At 51.8% G+C, this 17,149-nt stretch overlaps 1 long non-coding RNA gene and 7 other non-coding genes across 8 annotated transcripts; 4 read left to right on the forward strand and 4 right to left on the reverse strand.

Annotated features, from left to right (window-relative positions):
* Positions 1–977: 977 nt before the first annotated feature.
* Positions 978–1,050, reverse strand: TRNAK-CUU (transfer RNA lysine (anticodon CUU)). Its single transcript has one exon. It is a non-coding gene; the product is annotated as a tRNA-Lys (tRNA).
* Positions 1,051–3,161: 2,111 nt separating this feature from the next.
* On the forward strand, positions 3,162–3,233 carry TRNAP-AGG (transfer RNA proline (anticodon AGG)). Its single transcript has one exon. It is a non-coding gene; the product is annotated as a tRNA-Pro (tRNA).
* Positions 3,234–5,767: 2,534 nt separating this feature from the next.
* Positions 5,768–5,840, forward strand: TRNAK-CUU (transfer RNA lysine (anticodon CUU)). Its single transcript has one exon. It is a non-coding gene; the product is annotated as a tRNA-Lys (tRNA).
* A 540-nt stretch (positions 5,841–6,380) lies between these two features.
* Positions 6,381–6,452, reverse strand: TRNAP-AGG (transfer RNA proline (anticodon AGG)). The gene has a single exon. It is a non-coding gene; the product is annotated as a tRNA-Pro (tRNA).
* Positions 6,453–8,699: 2,247 nt separating this feature from the next.
* Positions 8,700–17,149, forward strand: LOC129545077 (uncharacterized). Its single transcript, XR_016036556.1, has 3 exons — positions 8,700–8,948; positions 13,407–13,550; positions 16,222–17,149. It is a non-coding gene; the product is annotated as an uncharacterized LOC129545077 (long non-coding RNA).
* TRNAP-UGG (transfer RNA proline (anticodon UGG)) lies at positions 9,331–9,402 on the reverse strand. Its single transcript has one exon. It is a non-coding gene; the product is annotated as a tRNA-Pro (tRNA).
* Positions 10,317–10,389, forward strand: TRNAK-CUU (transfer RNA lysine (anticodon CUU)). The gene has a single exon. It is a non-coding gene; the product is annotated as a tRNA-Lys (tRNA).
* TRNAR-CCU (transfer RNA arginine (anticodon CCU)) lies at positions 16,075–16,147 on the reverse strand. The gene has a single exon. It is a non-coding gene; the product is annotated as a tRNA-Arg (tRNA).

Below are 17,149 nucleotides of genomic sequence, written 5' to 3' on the forward strand. Positions count from 1 at the left end.
AGGTAAGACATTCCCCGCCCCCCAACTATCCTGCACCCCCAGACCGTTCTTTCTTTTCTCTAAAGAACACCAGGAGAAATTCCTGATACTAAGTGTGCCTTAGTCTGGCCGGAGTAGCAGCCTGGGTCCTGGAACCTGGAGTTACAAGGGTCCGGGGGAGGGGCAGGGGCAGCCGCGCTGATGTCACTCCAAGAGAAGCCTGGGTACCCACCAAAAAAGAAAGCAAACCTGCTCCCGTCAAACACCCAGCCTGCCCTTTTAGAAGGCTAGACCCTTGAGAGAAAACAAGAAAATCTGCTGATGGAAATTGTATCCCGTCCTCCTCGCTTTCCCCCAAATCGGGAAGCGAAACGCCCCCATGTCCATGTCCTTTTTACTGGGGAGAGTGAAGCAAAGTTGAGACCCCCCCTCAAGAGACCACCGATTGCCGGGACCGGGGGTGAGGGGCTAGTTGGGGAGGGAAGTTCTGAGCAGCCCCTCCTCAGGCACGCGGGGAGCCCTGCTTCGGAGGAGCCTCCTAATGGGGCTCCCCAAACCTTGGTTCCTGGAACTGGCCAGGGCGCTCCGGGCCCGGAGAGTCGCCGTCCATCCCTGCCTTTCCCACCCCCGCCACCGGCACCCACACCCCGGGCGGCGGGCGCCCTGGGATTCCCGGAGTCCGGGGTTCTATGAGCCCCTAGTCAAGTGCAGCGGCGCCGGTCGCTCGGGGTTTACTAAATCTAAGATCCAGGGCCTGGGCGTCTTCTCGGGCCAGGTATTCAAAAGCTGGCTGGCGGGCCAAAGGTCTGAACCGCTTCGCTCAAGGTGGAGACGGAAGTCTGCGGCTGAAATGTGTGACGATTCAGGGAACCCATCAGGTTGCTGACAACGTAGGTCCTCTGGCTGCCTGTATCGCTAAAAACCTCTGGAAACAGTTAATTCTTAGTATTTTCCTTCTGGTGGTGTGCCGACCGTGTGGAACATCATCCAAAAACACACGCCCAACGTGGGGCTCGAACCCACGACCCTGAGATTAAGAGTCTCATGCTCTACCGACTGAGCTAGCCGGGCTTAGACGAAGGCCGTTTCTGACTCCCTGTAACTGAGTCCCAAAGGCGGGTCTTGCGAAAAAAAGAAAAAAAATCGGCACAGGTGCGGGCGTCCCGGAGCCCGCCCTCTGGGCATTCAGGCGGTTGGCACAGTCCCTGGACGTCCAGCCGGGGATCGTCCCCCCTCCCCCTCCCGGCCCTCGGCGCTTCTCCACCGCCCCCGCCACCCCGCCCCTTTCTCATGCAGTTGTCGGCGGACAGGGATTCTTTCTCTTACTGTTAAAGTGGAATTTTTGGCCTGGGGCCATTAGCCACAGCCCTGGGTCAGGGTCTTTCAGGGTGGTCCTCGGGAGTTGAGGGTGGGGGCAAGGAACAGCCCCTCTCCTGGGTCCGAGTACGGCTCAGAGGAGCCCGGATCATGGCTCCCTCTGCCTATATAATCCGGAATCTAACTCATGATTGAGCTCCCATCTATTTATGGCTTCAGTTGTTTAAAATGACCTTAAGAATCAGCCCCTTGCGCTCCTCTTCTGATCTATGCTCAGCACCACAGAGTCCCAGAGGGGAGGTCTCGTGGGCTACTCGTTTGCCCCTGTGTAGGGTCCTCGTATTGTGACTCCAGGGAGCCACTGCTCTGCCCAAGACCACCGGTGTCTTGGGAATATCTTGGAAGAATCGGAAACTGATCCTGGGTCCCTCCCAGGATGATTCCTCTGTTCAGATCTCTGGGATGGAAGGCACATTGTTTACCATTCTTGCTGAGCTTGGAAAAGCCATCCTGAGTGGGATTCTGTTCCTGACCTCTCTCCTATTCCCCCCAAAGTTCCGGAGTCGAGAAAAGCTGCCGCTACTGAAAAGTCAGAAGGACTAGACTGGGACATTCCAGGGACCCCTTCCCTGCCTCCCTTCCCCTCACAGTACCAAGTGACAGCTCTAGCTTTGAAGGTTTGTTGGAGGAGATCAGAAATGCTAATACCCAAAGCTGAAGCTCCATTTGCCCCAAACCCGGGCAATAGAAACCTTCTACAAGACCCAACGCACTGTCCCCGCTTCCAGTGAAACCCAGGCCCACGATCCCTGGCTTAAAAGGCCAGGGAGACCCAGCAGGCCCTGGGCCTTCCCCCACAACGAGGCTGAGTCTTCCCAACCTCCCACCCATGGACCCTGCATCAGCCCCTCTTCCAGCACCCACTCCAGTCAACCCCACCCGCTCTGCTCTGTCCCATGTCTCCCCCTCCTCTCTCTGCCCCCGGGTCAGCACTTGAACCAGCCTCCCTGCCCTTCCAGGTGTGTGTGTCTCTGCTCAGAGGTCATGGCCTCTCCCACTGGGGCTGGTGCCCTCAGAGCTGGTCCCTGCAGAGCTCTCAGCACAGGGCCTGGTGCATGGAGTGTGTGGGATGAGTCAGAATGCACAGTGGGGAGGAGGGTTCCTGAGGTCGCAGGGTCAACAGGGACATGCAAGGGTGGTATCTCAGGTCTGACAAGTCCCAGCAGAATCTAGCCATGAGCTCTTCTGAACGTTTTAGGGCCTGGGCTTGTGTGTACAGGGAAGAGTGGGCCCTCTGCCAAGCTCTGAAGATGGCAGAGCCTCTGGAACAGGAGGCCGGGGATGGTGGTGGTGGCGGGTGGCCTGTGGACAAGGCCACCGGCTCAGGGATGGAGGCTCCTGCGGGAGGCCCTGGGAAAGGCCCAGGCCACATTAGTTGTTCCTCTGGGGTGACCAGTGCATCTGGCGCCTAAGCCTCAAGAGACCCACATTTCTCTGAATATAATTCTCTTCCATGGAGAAGAGTGACAGCTGTGTCGCTCGTGGCCTCGTCGGGACCAGAGGAATCCGGGCACCGCGGCTCCAGCTCTTCCCCAGCCCCCAGCCTTTGGTTGTAGAGAGAGGAAAGGACCCTCAAGTTCCTCTGAGGTGGAGGCCTCAGTGATGGTGGACTAGGGGAGGCAGAACGGAGTCCCGGATGCACCGAGGGTCAGGCTCCGGAACCTGGCGCGCACAGGGGCTGCGACACCGCGCTCTCCTCCTCTAGACTGCAGAGAACTGAACTTACCAGAGCCCTTTGTCAAGAGGCTCGGAGACGGGGAAGTGATATGACGATAACAAGGAATGGGAAAGGCACAGGCTCCTGTGGCTCGTTGGTCTAGGGGTATGATTCTCGCTTAGGGTGCGAGAGGTCCCGGGTTCAAATCCCGGACGAGCCCAGCTTTTTATCCCCAGAACTCCCAGTGTACCTATTCCAGGGCCTCCTGTAGACACCAAGCGTGGTCTGATGTACCATCACCCGCCCGCACCATCCACTCAGCCCGCTAGCCTGAGAGGAAGGGCTAGAGGTCCAGAATCTGAGTCCTGAATTTGGGCTCCACATTAAATAGCTTAGCGGGTGGGAATTATGAAGAGAGATCCCCAGGCACACCCTGCGGCCTCAGCTCCCGCCTAGGACGCCGAACCCTGCGCGCGTCCCTGCGCCGCGAGGCCCTGGCAGGTGGTTTTCCCCGCCTGGCCGCCAGGGGGCGCGCCGCGCCAGCGCTGCGGCGCGGTGAGGAGCGGCGCTTCCTCCCGGAGGGTCTAGGAAGACTCCCGGACGCGTGCCGGCCGGGGCAACCTCTGGCCGCCCTACTGTGCTGCTGCTGTTGTTAATGACCGGTGCGGGGTCGGACGGAGAAGGCAATGGCACCCATTCCAGTACTCTTGCCTGGAAAATCACGTGGACGGAGGAGCCTGGTGGGCTGCGGTCCATGGGGTCGCTAAGAGTCGGACACGACTGAGCTACTTCACTTTCCCTTTTCACTTTCATGCATTGGAGACGGAAATGGCAACCCACTCCAGTGTTCTTGCCTGGTGAATCCCAGGGACGGGGGAGCCTGGTATGCTGCAGCCTATGGGGTCGTGTAGAGTCGGACGCGACTGAAGCGACTTAGCAGCAGCAGCAGCCACCGTAAAAATGCTTCAGAGAGCAAGTAGAAGCCACTTGAATTTAAAATGTGAAAGTCTCAAATAAATAAAATAGATAAAGAATAACCAACTGAGAAGCTTAGAACTGAAACATACAATAATCAAAATTAAAAATTTAATTGACAGGCAATGGCAGGATCAACAGGACAGAAGAATCAGTTGAAGATAGACCAGTAGATGTTACCGAATCTGAAGAACAGAGAAAATAAACTTAAAAAAATAAACCAAGTAACAGAGCCTCGAGGCTTTGTGGGGCTTTAACAAAATATATAATATTGGAGTCTTGAAGACCTAAGAGAGGAGAAAGATGGGGCTAAACAGTGTTAGAAGAAATAGTAACTAAAAAAAGAAAAAGAGAAAAGAAATCGCCGAAAGTTTCCGGTGGATTAAAAGAAAAGTTTAGAAGAGGATGTACTTGCACCTCTCCATTATTTGATCAAAGAATAAATTTTTCAAAATAAACCTTACTTTTAAAGTTTTGGGAAAAAAATGGAACAGAATCACATAACTCCTCACCCCCCCACACCGGAGCCTCCCGTATTTCTGTGTATATTTGAAACCTGTGTACGACATTGTTTCACCCAGAAAAGATTTTTGCCTTAACTCTACGAATCAAGTCCTCTGTTTTAAAACGATCTAATGCCTTGTGCGCATCCAACAGCATTAGGGATAGCCCACAGTATTCTGTGGTCTCAGTGCCTACAGGCTCCTGCTGCCTCCTAACCTCCCTTTACATTCGGCTGGCTGGTTTCAGGATGCAGGCCAGCTCTGCACATGGGGACTGATGGAGTCTGAAACCTCAGGGGATCCTCAGAAGATTCTCTGAGGCACTCTGTCTCCAGAATTTGGGGTAGGGGAGGAGGGGATAACCTCTGCCCTCACTCCCAGTCCACTGTATATCTGAAGTTGCTTTCTGCTCTAGAGAGGCAAGTTGGGAGGGGGATGTGGCAGGGTAGCCTCATCCTCAACCTACTCAGGTCTCACTAGTGTGGGGCAAGTATCCGCTTTCTTCCTCCAGGGTCACCTCACTTCTGATTCTGAATCCCGGAAGATTGGCCAAAACAGGAGTGAGCAGGGTAGCTGTCCCCGTGTGTGCCCCGGGGTCTCCAACTCCTTACAGCAATCCACCACCAGGTCCCTGGTTCCAACAATTCAAGATCACCCGAAGGACAGACCAAGAAGTGTTGGGGCAAAATAAAACCTTAAATAAAAAAAGTTTATTTTAGATAATGCGCAGGAAGCATGGATGGTGTTATGTGAACACAGAACCCAGTAGAATCCAGCACGTCTAACAATTCTTTCCAGTTCACGGGTTTGTTTGTACAAATACAGTGGTGGGTCCCTTGTCATTGCCCGATTTTGGTCGGTCCTCTCGTCCGGGAGTATCAGAATCAGCTTGGGCAGGTCCACCCTCAGTTCTGTCACAATTTCAGGGCTCCTGGCAGCTGCTGAACAGCTGGCGGTCCCTGTCAATGTGGCATCTCACCCCACATATCCCCCACTCAATCCCAGTCCCCCTACTCCCCTCGACTCCCCCCACTTTCCCTGACTCCCCCCATTTTCCCCCACTTCCCCCACCCCTCCCACTTACCCCCACTCTCCTGCCCCTGCAAGGCTGCTCTCCTACTGGGCATTCGGAGAATTCTGGTCTGCCTAAACACACAGAAGGCCCTGAGAGGACTCTACATCCCTGCTGACCCAGGGATGTACCCTACCCAGTCATTTGGGGTGATCCACAGCCAGTCAAGTTCCGGAGCTTGACTGTAGTCTACCAACCACGTATGCCCAGCTAGCTCAGTTGGTAGAGCATGAGACTCTTAATCTCAGGGTCGTGGGTTCGAGCCCCACGTTGGGTGTCTTTTTGACAGGATCTCTAAGCAATTCCTGCCGTTGTGTTTAGGAACAAAATGCACCAAAGGTGAAGTCACGCAGCCTGTGACTTCGCACCGCGTCACCCTGCCCAAGCTCTCATAAGCCCGAAGTGTCCCCTCCTTACAGTGGATCTGCTAACTCACCAGATTCCTCAACTTCTTAAACCAAAGGAACCCTAGAAATAGGTCCATTAAAGATTTGAATCTGGCTTCTAGACCAAACCCACCCACCATAGTTTTTCCTTTGGTTTATTTAGGGGAGTCAGTGAGCCAGCTGTTATTATCTCTGCATCCCCAGGACATGTCCACGGTCATAAAAACTCAACTTACACTAGGATGCTCCTTTGGGAGTCAGGGGAGAACCGAGTTCCATGTTCTGTCTACCAGGAGTGGCCCTGTAGATCTGAGCAACCCAGACCACTACTCAGAAGGATGAGGATGACAGCTGATGTGGGAATGTCCATATCCGGTGATGGTGAATGTGCCAACAGTGTGTCCCCAGGACACAGCCTTTTATTAAAAACAGGGCTCGTCCGGGATTTGAACCCGGGACCTCTCGCACCCTAAGCGAGAATCATACCCCTAGACCAACGAGCCACACGATGGGAGCTCCATCCCCTCCTGCTGAGCTCAACGTGGCTCTGTCCTCCCTGGTCCCGGACTGTCCCTGTTTCCTCGTCCATGGATGGTTCCCTTTTCCCCATGAATGTCATGAGTGGAAGGATTTGATTCCGTGGACGGAGGTGGGGTGGGGGGACATGGAACGTTCCGCATTGCCCCCACGCTGAGGCTCCAAGTTGGCGAGTCCCAATGCAGGTTTTGGAGGGTTCGGCTTCTCCCCTCTCCCTCTCTGTACAAGGAAAACTGAGGCAATCAGCTCAGCAGAGCGCCCCCAGGTCGCCTTCTGTCACTGGGCTGAGGTCTGGGCTGCAGAGTGAAACTGGGAGCAGAGTCTGTATCCCTTCCTCGACGTCGCGGGCTCCTAGTCGCCTCCGGGACCGCCTGGCTCCCCCAGCACCCACTGGAAACACCTGCCGAGGGGTCGCCAGTCTCACAGCTGATCCAGCCTGGAGAACCGCCTCCAGAGTCCCAGACTCGAATCCCAGTGCAGACTAAAGCCAGGAAGGGGCCCCGGTGATGGGTGGGGGTTTAAGTAGGAAGTAAAAGGATAAGGGAGGAAGTTGCTCAGAAAAGATGCCCCAAGATGCTGTTGCCTCTGGTGTGACCTGGGTCATGGTGCCTCCTTGTTCACTGAACACACACGGACACCTGACCTCAGTGCCCAGGCCTGTTCTGGCCACCTGCATCCAGCGGGTCTGGGTCCACCACCCACTGTGCCTGACCCATGATCCATTCTCACAGGCCCAGGACCCACACCCGCTCTACCAGAGGTTCTGTTTCAGCCCTAAAGTGACCAGAAAAAGCAAATGGGGCTCCTTGGGGATTTGATGCCAAATCTGATGCCAAAAAGCTCCATAGGGAGCTTCCTCTGCAGTGCTCACTTCCCGTTCCCTGGACAGACAACAGTCAGACCCCAGCTGCAGGCAGGACCTGGACTCAGGGCTTGCTGCAGAGGACAGCAGACCTTGGGTGCCCAAGTGGGGAGGGGGTGAGGCAGGTGGGAGGGAGGGGCACCCCTGACACAGAGGAGTGGACCTGCTGGTGGAGACAGTGGTGGTTTCCCTTCAAGGAATGGGAGTCTTAAAAGGTTCTGTCTGTAGGGGAAGAAAGTGCTGGCCAGGGAGCCTGGTTACCCTGGTTGATGCCCACTAGGCCTCAAAGGCCAGAGAGGCCTCCCTGAACATCCAAATGGGACCCGGGATTCTGTTCAGGAAACTCACTCACTAGGGGACTTGAGAGTCAGGAAGCATGAAAGGGGCATGAAGCACGCAAGACTCCAGGCTTAACCAGAGAAACCGGGGCAATTAGATCAGAGAAGAAGTTCACCAGCCCCCTGCCCCCTGTGCTGCGCAGCTCTGGCCCTGTGACAGCTCGCCTGGCAGGGGCTCTGTGCCTTAATACCCTGGGGAGGCCCGACTCTGGGTCTGGAATCAGAAAGCCTCCTAGATTGGGGGCTCTCAGATTCCCACCAAAGTCTCAGTCCCTTCCTGTATCAGCCATGTCTTTTCTGTATTCTGTTGTTCAGATGTCTGGAGCCTTGCTGACTCTGAAGCAAAGGCCTCTCCCAAGGTTGGTCAATTCATTTTTTTTTTACATTAAAAATTTTTATTTTTGAATTTTTAATTGGAAGATAATTGCTTTACAGTGCTGTGTTGGTTCTACCATTCATCAAGGTGAATCATCCATAAGTGTGTATGTCCCCGCCTTCTTGAACCTTCCTCCCTGGCCAATTGTGCTCAGTTTTTCAGTCGTGTTGGACTCTTTGCCACCCCATGGACTGTAGCCCGCCAGGCTCCTCTGTCCATGGAAATTTTCCAGGCAAGAATATTGGAGTGGGTTCCCATTTCCTACTCCAGGGGATCTCCCAGACCCACCGATCTGGTCAGTTCTTCGAGATAGCAAACAATTCCTCTGTCAGCAGGCATTTTTCAAAGGCAAACCAACCAATCCAGGGTCCACAGCCCACGACCACCTGTTTTATCAAACTCTCACCTTCTGGGCAACAATCTACCTGCAGAATCACCTCAAGGCCAGGAAACAGACAACCAGGAACAGCACCTGTACCCCCGAGACCACTGAACTTATTTCAGCCAGCCATTTAAACCTGTCTTCCCTGCCTGGCCTGTTTCCCCTTCCCTGAAACCACAAGAAAGTCTCCGCCCACATTTTCTTCTCCTTCCTTCCGACTCTGGTGCGTCCCCCTCCCCCCTGCCCCCACGGAGCCGTGCCACCTCTTCTTGGAAAGTGTAATAAGCCATCTTCTCAGTGGCTGGATCTGTTGGCCTCAGAAAATGATAATAAAATCTATGAAAACACCGAGGTTCTTCTAGAGGGAGAGGAGACCGCGTGTCTGGAGCACCGCCCCTGGACCCCGTGGAGACCGGTGGTCTATTGCGGCCCCGTGCGCAGTCTCCTCTGCGTTTCCTTCCTTCCCTGGGTCTTGGAAGACCCTTTGGGCAGCCCCTCAAACAGGTGAGACATTGAAACGTGTTCTTGTCCTTTACCTGGGTCATAGAAATTTGAGTTTATTACCAAAAGTATAAACACACGCACCGAGTTACATCATCACCCAGTCCACTGACCGTCTGGCACACGGAACCGGTCTTCCGAGAGCCGAGACTGACGCATCTCGGTCTCCTCCCCGAGCGCCAGGTCCAGAGCTCGAGGAGGCCGCCGGCCCTGCGTGCGACCTCAGCGCGGCGAGGGCCGCTTGGGAGAACAGAACCGAGCGCGGACGATCGGATCGCGGCTGGCGGGGACCACGATTCCGTCGCTCAGGACTCCGCAGGGTTCCGGAGTCTTCAAACCGAAAATTAGCTGGTGTCTGGCGAAAGGAAAAAAAGGAAAAAACCTTGGGCTCGTCCGGGATTTGAACCCGGGACCTCTCGCACCCAAAGCGAGAATCATACCCCTAGACCAACGAGCCGGTGCTACGGTAGCTCCTGGTGTCTGTCCTTGGAGGCCTGAGACCGCGGCTCCGTCCTCGGATCCCGGGCTGAAAATCCGCAGCCAGATCCTGGGGATGGTTTTGGTTTCGATTCGAGAAGGAGAGGAAGAGGCGCAGGGCGGCCGGAATCTCCGGGTGAGGGGGCTCCCGCGCTCTCGGCCCCCGGGCCGCAGAGCCAGACCCCTGCCCCGCCACCCCGTCCACAGCAGCTAGAGGAGAGGACAGGTGACAAGGAGCGGGGATAGATCGTGCGGCCGGGCGAATGTGGTCTCCCATGGTGGACCCCAGGCCAGAAATTTCACCAAACATGCGACACAAGGAGAATGAGTCTCGGCCACCTCCCAACCGGCCGGTCCCGGGTGACCCTCGAGCTTCTTCGGGTCCCTCCTCGTCTGGGCTCGGCCGCAGGAAACCCTCACGGATCTGGAACCTGATGTAGGGGTCAGAACTGGGGGTGGTGCTCACTTCTCCCCAAAGGGCAACTGCTCCAAATTTTTGCATGAGCAAGGGGTCCACACACCGCTCCCCCACCCTGCTCCGGGGAAGGAAGGTCTCCCGCTTGTTCCGGCGGCGAGGTCATCAAGCCTTCCTGATCGGCTTAACGCTGCTGCTAAGTCGCTTCAGTCGTGTCCGACTCTGTGCGACCCCATAGACGGCAGCCCACCAGGCTCCCGCGTCCCTGGGATCCTCCAGGCAAGAACACTGGAGTGGGTTGCCATGCTACCTCTCCTGAAAGGGGCTGAGAGTTTGAAAATGAGAAATCGTCCGTGATTGGAACCCGGCAGCTCCCACACCCTAGCGGAGGGGGGCGGTGTGCGTGGGATTCAGAGCTCGTCCCTCCCAGTTTTAGCTTCAGCGAAGTTCAGGGGAACTGTAGCTCCGCTTCCGCGACAGCCCGGCTAGCTCAGTCGGTAGAGCATGAGACTCTTAATCTCAGGGTCGTGGGTTCGAGCCCCACGTTGGGCGTAGGTTTTGCCGGTAGGGCTTTACAGCTAAACAAAAGCGATTTTAGAGAGGGACACAAAAGTGATTTTAGAGAGCGACAAGGCCCATATAAACTAATCCTCTTCCCACGAGGCTTCTTTCTGAGTCCGAAGTTGCTAGACCAGGGAGACTGGCACACTGAGTCTCAGCAGAGCATCTTGGTTTCATTCTATGTGTTTTGGAATTTTAAAGCTGAAACTTACAGTTTTAGCACACAGAGTGATCCTTTTCTAGGAACTTAAAAAAAAATTATTTGGTTACAGTAGGTCTTAGTTACCGCATGAGGGATCTTCCTCTAGGAATTTTCTTGGAATTCCTGAGATCCCGGCAAGGCCAAGAATTGTCCCCCAAACTAGGACTCGAACCCACTTTCTTATGAGATCAGTCTCAGTTCTACATACTGAACGACAGCAACAAGAGACTTGGAGATGGATTTTCAGCTAACTCTGGCCCTGCGCGGGGACCTATGCGGCGCTCTGTCTGCATCCAGGGGTGATCCCCGGCCAGGAGCCTCGCCTCCTCCCACCCTGTATGTCCCCACTTGCATCTGCTGCGGCTTTCCTCCCTCCTGGGGGAGACGAGCAGAGAAGGGAGCCCCTCATCTCCTTTCTAAAGTAGAAAGAAAGCTGGAAGTCTTGGGATACCTCAGATAGGGGTGAGGTCCCCCGCTACCCAAGAAGCAGCAGTGAGGGAAATGTGACTTCCTTTTTGAGAGTGAGACAGGGGAGCTGGAAAGTTTAGCGTTGCCACTCCTGAGGCTCTCAGGATGTTGGGTCATCTGGGGATCCAGGTTCCAAGGTGGGGGTAAGAGGGGGGCGGGAGAGGGCTTGGGGAGGTGCCTGCCAGGTTGTGTCTCTCTTGGCTGATTTGGGGCACCCTGCTCATCCAAAAGAGAGGGACCCGACTGTACTTATCAGAGTTCTGTTCTGGCCTGTCTTTCTGGGGGAAGTTAGGGAGAGATTATGATTGATTGTAAAGAATTGGCTCCCACAATGAAGCCGGAGAGATAAATTTAAGAACTAGCCCATTTGTCTATCCTGCGTCCTCCTCTCCCTTACAGATGCCTCCTCAGAGTGTTCCCTTCACAAACTGATTACACAAAAATCCCTGTCTCGGCTTTCCTAGGAAATATGTCCTAAAATAGTTGGAAACACTCTAAGAATGAGATCGTTCCAGAACCAAACTTGTGTCGACTCAGCCTCGTGCAGTAAAGCCAATCTACTGATGCTGAGTCGTGGTGAAGGAGTTTATTACAGACTCCGAGCAAGAAGTTCAGTCAGCTAGTGCTCAGAAGGCTCAAACTCCAGAGAAGGCTTTCAGGGAAAGGTTTTAAAGACAAGGTGAGGGATGGGAGTCGTGGGTTGTGTGTTCAGCTTGTGAACATTGTGGGGAACTAAGATCCCATATGCCGAGCCGGACACCCATCACTTCACAAAATTATCTTTTGTGTATGTGTGTTGAGAACACTTAAGGTCTACATTTAACAATTTCAGTTATACAATAAGGTATTATTAACTAGAGTTGCCATGCTGTACATCAGATCTCCACAACTTATTCATCTTATAATTAAAACTTTGTATCCTTGTAACAATCTCTTCCCATTACTCCCACCCTCCCCCCACCAACAAATGGGTTTATTGACTGCTGCCTGGACCCTGGTTCGGTAATGAATTTGAACTTGAGCTCCTTGCCAGTGGGAAATGGGATCCTGGTAACTCCTGATATGCAGCAGCTCCGTCATCAAGCTGGTTGATTATTCACGTGGTTGATTATGATAAAGTGCCGACAGACACAGGTGCCCTGGGGACCACGTGGCTGCTGCACTTGACTGTTGCACCAGTAGAGGTGACCACAAGGACTGTGACGTGGGAAGGAAGGACTCCCCTGGGTGCACCTGTTTGTTTGAAGAAAGAAAATGACAAAATCAGGCCTTTAAACTTTCAGCTTAAGTCATGCCCAGAGATCCAGGGATATTTTCTGTCCGCCATAAAATAATCATATAGCTGCAGGGCTGACATTGCTGAAAATCAAACACATAACTGAATGATGTATATTGCAGGATGACAATGTAAGTTGAGTTCACAGCTTCGAGAGATCTTTTCTGTGAAAGGAATGGTGTTGATTACGAAGGTGGGGAGCCAAAGCCTGGGGAAGTTTAGGTGACCTTGGACCAAGTTGAGATCTTGAAACCCATGAGTCACTTGGAGTCTTCCTTGCCAGTGAAAGCAGACTGTTCTCTGATATCTGGGGAGAGTAGCCTTCCTGTGTTTGAATATCCCATAATAATCTCACCTGGAGCAGTTGTCTTGCAAGGGGAGGAGAATTCTCCTCAAAGCCCATACCAGCCAGCCTTGTTACCCTCTAACGCTGGTTGTCCCATAACTACAGTTAGATCAGCACGCTGCAGGAGCAAGTACAAAGGTTGGCCCTGGAGGAACTCATTTATATGCCAGAAGAATTGCAAATTTTGCCCATTTATGCCAGGAGAAAACTAGGGCATGTGTGTGGGAATGGATCTGAGGATGTTAGAATAAGGAGGATGGGATGAGATTTTTGGATCTAGTGGTTATTGCTCTGGGCACACTTCCCAGCAAGCCTGTGTTTATTTAATTTTTTAGCAGACAGATCTTTTATTAAATGACAGAGGATAATACACTCCTGAAACGTGGGAGCAGGCTGACTGCAAAGAGTGGCTAAAGCCTGTGTTTAAATGTTATTCATGTAGCTGAATGTTTCTTGGTTGGTTGACTAAGCAGTGAACTCAGTAGTGGCCAATGTTTAAGGGGATTAAGATTCAAGAATGTCCCTGGCATCATGTAAAGAAAGGAACTCAGACTCTGCAAGATAGAAATGCTGCAGTGAGTCTGTCATATGTGATGAGCACACCTACCACCCCACTGAGAGGGCCCCGAGGACACTCCCTTCCATAAGTCAGGGAGAGACATCAGTGAGGGAAACACTGGCAGCTTGGATCACTCTGTGGTCACTGTTCTCTGCAGGCCACATATGATGGTGGGAGATGCTGCATTGAGATGAAGTTCCTGATTTGAGAAGGGATGACGGGACCCCAGGTGCCTAGGAAAATAGGAGAAGTAAGCCCAGGGCTGGAGGATCAGAAGAATCTCGTTCACAGTCTTTAAAAGGTAAAGAGAACTACGTGCATATACACTATATATACATATAGTCGCTTCAGTTATGTGTGACTCCTTGTGTCCCTATGGACTTTGTGATGCTATGGACCACCATGGGATTCTCCAGGCAAGAATACTGGGATGGGTTGCCTTTCCCATCTCCAGGGGATCTTCCCAACCCAGGGATCGAACCCGAATTTCCTGCAGCTTCTGCATTGCAGGCGGATTCTTTACCACTGAGTCACTGGGGAAGCCCATGAGATATAGCAATTTAGTTCAGCTGCTTAGTCGTGTCCAACACTTTGTGACTCCATGGACTGCAGCACTCCAGGCTTCCCTATCCATCATCATCTCCTGGAGCTTGTTCAAACTCATGTCCGTCAAGTTGGTGATGCCATCCAACCATGTTATCCTCTGTCGTCCCCTTCTCCTCCTTCCTTCAGTCTTTCCCAGCAGCAGGGTCTTTACCAATGAGTTAGTTCTTTGCATCAGGTGGCCAAAGTATTGCAGCTGCAGCTTCAGCATCAGTCCTTCCAATGAATATTCAGGACTGATTTCCTTTCGGATAAACTGGTTTGATCTCCTTGCAGTCCAAAGGACTCTCAAGAGTCTTCTCCAACACCACATTTCAAAAGCATCAGTTCTTCAGTGCTCAGCTTTCTTTATGGTCCAACTCTCACATCCATAAATGACTACTAGAAAAACCACAGCTTTGACTCTACGGACCTTTTACAGCAAAGTAATATCTTCGCATATGTATATATGACAAAGCCTCAGCGATCATATCCTCTGTGGGTATGTAGTAGAGGAGGTTTCTAATTTTACCCCCCACCATGCCCTGAAATTTGGGAGATTTTTACCTTGAGGATGAAGGAAGAGAAAACCTCATTATGGACTACTTCAAGCAAGAACTAAAGCAGAGAAAAATAGTATAATGTGTTCAGTTAAGACATTATCACCTCATAGAAAAACTTGTTTTGTGTATATCTCGATCCAGTCCATTATCTTTTTTTCCAGCTTTACTGAGATATAACTGACACATAGGGGCTTCCCTGGTGGCTCAGAGGTTAACGCGTCTGCCTCCAATGCGGGAGACCCGGGTTCGATCCCTGGGTCGGGAAGATCCCTGGAGAAGGAAATGGTAACCCACTCCAGTATTCTTGCCTGGAGAATCCCATGGATGGAGAAGCCTGGTAGGCTACAGTCCACGGGGTCGCAAATAGTCGGACGCGACTGAACAAACAGAACTGACAATAAAAATGATGTATATTGAAGGTGTACAGGCTTGAAGCTCAACATTCAGAAAATAAAGATCATGGCATCTGGTCCCATCACTTCATGGGAAATAGATGGGAAAACAGTGGAAACGGTGTCAGACTTTACTTTTTGGGGCTCCAAAATCACTGCGGATGCTGATTGCAGCCATGAAACTAAAAGACGCTTACTCCTTGGAAGGAAAGTTATGACCAACCTTGATAGTATATTAAAAAGCAGAGACACTACTTTGCCAACCAAGGTTCGTCTAGTCAAGGCTATGGTTTTTCCTGTGGTCATGAATGGATGTGAGAGTTGGACTGTGAAGAAAACTGATCGCCGAAGAATTGATGCTTTTGAACTGTGGTGTTGGAGAAGACCCTTGAGAGTCCCTTGGACTGCAAGGAGATCCAACCAGTCCGTTCTAAAGGAGATCAATCCTGTGTGTTCATTGGAAGGACTGATGCTAAAGCTGAAACTCCAGTACTGTGGCCACCTCATGCGACGAGTTGACTCACTGGAAAAGACTCTGATGCTAGGAAAGGTTGGGGGCGGGAGGAGAAGGGGATGACCGAGAATGAGATGGCTGGATGGCATCACCGACTGTGTGGACATGAGTTTGAGTGTACTCCGGGAGTTGGTGATGGACAGGGAGGCCTGGCGTGCTGTGATTCATGGGGTTGCGGAGAGTCGGACACGACTGAGCGACTGAACTGAACTTAACTGAACTGAAGGTGTACAATGACGGTTTGATACATACATTTACATTGTAAAATGTTTACCACAATGAAGTTAATTAACACATCCATCGCCTCACATGTTACCTGATGTTTGTGATAAAAACGCTTAAGATCTTAGCAAATTTCATATATACAGTACAATACTATTAACTGTAGTCACTCCCCAGCCCACTATTTTAAAGCACGTTGGCTGTCACATAATTTAATCTCTAAATAACTGGCTGTGTTTATAAAAAATAAAGACTTTTTAAAAATATAAGTAACCACAATACAACTAATACATCTAGAAAAATGAATGGTTATTTCTATATCAAGTAGAATGGACGGTTGTTAAAATAACGTAAAGAATGCAAGCACTCCTCTGACATCTGAAAACGTGCATGTCTTTATGGGAAAATTAAACCTTGCTCGACCTCAGTTCATGGTGACGGCTGGCTGAGTAACCCCCTGGGGCCCTTAATTTCCCACTCGGGTTAGTAGACAGCCGGCTTCATTTAACTTTCCTCTCCCCTCCTCTAGAAGGTTTAAAATACAACTCTTCCTACCCCGGGTGGGACTCGAACCCACAATCCCTGGCTTAGGAGGCCAATGCCTTATCCATTAGGCCACCGGGGCTGGTGAAGAGCCTTCTTAGACTGTCTTAGACCAGTCTCTCTCTCTCTCTCTCACCTTCCCGCGGTTCCGTACAGCGTTCCGGCTCCAGCTTGGCCTGATTTTGATCCTCCTGACAACCATACGCGACCGGTGCATCCGCTCAGATCCCGCCCGCCCCCGAGCATCCCGGGACCCCAGGGAGACCGCGCATGCGCGAAGGAAGCTGCTCAAAGACCTAGGGTAGCAGTTAGCTCTGCTGTCTTGACTGGGATACTATCCTCGCTTAGGGTGCAGAAGGTCTGGGCATCAAATCCCGGACGAACTCTTTTCCCCTTCTTTCAGGAGACTCTACGTCCCGTGAGAACTTGCAACAAGAAGGAGTTCGCTAGGCAAAATGTGGGCGCGAAGAGGTGAGATGGCACAGCCGGGAGCTTGGGAAAAGCGTCGGTCACGACCTTCATTCTCCTCCCACGTTGCTTCTTAGACCGAGAGTGTTTCCTAGTCCCAAATCTAGGCGGTTTTTAGCAGAGCCCAGTGGTCTTAGGTCTTTGTCCTAAGGACCCTCCATGATGGCTCTGTATATGCCTACCAGTTCAGTGTGTAGAGTGTGGAACCGTAAAACCAGAGAACCCGGCGTTTACTCTCCTATCAGAAGATGGGTATTCTTTCCCCTCTCGAAGATATTTGTCATTGTGGTTACCAGAAGTGGGGTCGGGGGAGGCGTGAGCGGAATTAGATGAAGGTAGTCAAAAGGTAAAAACTTCCAGCTATAAGGAAGTACTAGAGATACAGTGTACAACATAATAAAGATAATTAACACTACTGTTAGAAGAGCTCATCTTTAGAGTTAAGAGAGTAAATCCAGAGTTCTCATCACAAGGATGATGGATGGTCGCTAAACCATGATTGTGATAATGATTGTGATGTATGTAAATTGAATCATTATGTTGTACACCTTAAACTTATACAGTGCTGTACGTCAATTACATCTCAGTAAAAGTGGGGAAAATAATTAAAATGTTT

The sequence above is a fragment of the Moschus berezovskii genome, chromosome 27 (assembly GCF_049115385.1).
Source record: "Moschus berezovskii isolate FMDL1 chromosome 27, NW_MosBer_1.0, whole genome shotgun sequence".
Taxonomy (NCBI): domain Eukaryota; kingdom Metazoa; phylum Chordata; class Mammalia; order Artiodactyla; family Moschidae; genus Moschus; species Moschus berezovskii.